Raw genomic sequence first — 2,485 nt, 5'->3', positions numbered from 1 at the left:
AAGAAAAAAGGGATAGAATGTAGACCAAAAGACTTGAACGACACAAGATAGGCCTTACACAGCACATCGTTCACACAGACTCAGCTGGAGAACACCTTTAACGGCTCATTTGTTTTAACTTGGTTAATATATTTAATAAAAGGAGGTAAGCAAAACCTGCAGAATTAAATATCAGCACTCTCTAAAATGGCAAAGAATGCCTTAAGCTTGAATTTAGCCTCCAGGCACTGATCTCCCATTAAGGCATTTCCACCTCCCTCACAACTAGTGGCAGGAAAAATGTTCCAACAGCAGTCCATACACCACATCAGGAACAACTTGCCACCAGCAGCCCTTGTGGGAAACTTCAGTGCCATTTAACTCACTTTTTTGTCAAGATTGCTATAAAATGTAAACATTTACACGGTGATACCGCTTCCCCTTTTAAATCCTGAACAACGTATCTAGGATAAAAGACCAGGAGGTAAATTCTCTAAGGAAGGGTTGAACTGCAAGAATGCTGTCAGAGATCAAGATTTGTCCTTTCAGTGACATCCCTCTGTCAGATAATCTTCACAGTGGGACCAAGAAAGCAGTAAGTCATCTGTAGGAAAGGATGACTCATTTTACTCATACAAAATTCAGACTATTTTAAGTATGCTGTGAGAACACAGGCCACAAGGGGAGGTTTTCATGTGCTGCTCAGAGGAAGAACAGTCTCAGAGTTCCGCCTGGGGAATAATCCTAACCCCACGCACAGAGGAAGCTCCCAGTCGGCTTGCATTGCCCTGGAGAGGAGGGGGAAGACTGAATTGAAACCGTTCACCACAACTCTCCATAAAAATATATCCTCGATGTACGTACTGTCAGTGTAAACACAATGCTAATTACCAGCAGCTTACCGAACTTTTATCCTCTGCATGAAGATCTGCGCTGCAGGAAGGAGAGAGGCATTCCAAGCCACATCTTTTAGTTGAGCTGGAGGTAAGCGAGAGATTTCTTTGTAGCAAACTCATCAATTTACTTTCTGCATCAGAGCAGAAGGAGGCCACGTTCTAGGAAGGAGAACAGATTAACAGTGCAGAGTAGTTATTTTTCAAATTAAGTACTATCTGCTCACAAACAAAGTAGTTTGGACTTTGTTTTCTCATCATAACCTCACTAAAAGTTTATTTTACATCAAACCAACCATTTAGAGTGCTGGACTTTCTGCAGAGGGAAACATCATACCTTCCTTTTGTGCAAACAAGAAACGAAACCCTTTTGTATTTAAACTTATTTTTCAGTAACAAGTAAGAATGCTCCACCAAGACACGCTATTTAGCACAGCTAGAAAATGGAAATAATAAATGAAAACAGCAGTCCAATACTGAACATGTTCAACTGCGCAAGACCATAAATTTCAACTTTTAAAGGCTAGAGCCCAGCTGTCCATGACAGGTTCCCTGTTGACAGGTCCTGTATTTCTGTGCTAGCCAGAGAAGATTCTGTGGCACATCCTACCGACAGCATTGGTTGAACTGAATTTAAACAAACAAACAGGACACTCAGTAGGCGATACAGACTCTTCCAGGACAAGTGCATTAACACCTTACTCCACCTCCCAGAAAATCTTCTCAAATTCAACAGCATGTGCATTGCTGATATTTAAAGATTTATTTGTACCAACAGACTTTTTGGTGAAGAATCTAACAAAGCAATAACTGAAATTAATCACTAAACTAAAAATCTACAGGTTTACCTCTATCGCACTTCTCAGCTCGTTAACCTTCTCCTGAAGGTAGCTTTCCTTTGGACTGGCTGAGAAGACAGAGAGGTCTCCAGCCAACAGGACAGGAATTTCAGACCTGAATTCAGATTGCCACTGGAGGTTGCTTGCAGAAATGAACGAGCAGCGGACAACTATATCTTCAATAGCAAAATGTCTAAGATCTGTCCAGATCTTTACTGCCACCAAATGATAGCTTTCGTCCGATAAGTACACCAGAGTACTGAAACCTAAAAGCAAGGAAAAGTCATAATTAAACCTTCAACCTTTAAGTAAAGGTTGATTTCAGAAATTTTTATCTATAAAAAAAGCCATCTTGAAAGAAAACTGATAAATATAACAGCAGCCTATCTGCAGGGTAACAGATGCATGATGCTTCATTCATATTCTACATTATCTCCCTACAACTCAAAGTCTGCGTTCCAGTGATTTTAAAAAAAAAAAAAGTACTCCTGCTATGGTGCTTTTCACCTTCTGTTTGGCAGATTATCCAGCTGTTCCTACCCATTAGCTCCAGTGCCTGGGTTCTGCTCATTCCACGACACTAGGTAAGAGGGAGCTCACATACATGCACGATGCTACTTCAGCAGATACTGACCACAGCTGTGAGAACTTACATCCACCATTTATGGAAATGACTAAGTAAAACTTCTCGTGAGCTTTGATCCTCTGTTGCTACATTCTTCCTGAGCTAATAAGCAAAGACAGTTTTTCTTAGGAAAACAGAGCTATCTGCCA

Source organism: Eurypyga helias, unplaced genomic scaffold, assembly GCF_000690775.1.
Source record: "Eurypyga helias isolate BGI_N326 unplaced genomic scaffold, ASM69077v1 scaffold16973, whole genome shotgun sequence".
Taxonomy (NCBI): domain Eukaryota; kingdom Metazoa; phylum Chordata; class Aves; order Eurypygiformes; family Eurypygidae; genus Eurypyga; species Eurypyga helias.
Note: the sequence above shows the minus strand (reverse complement) of the source record.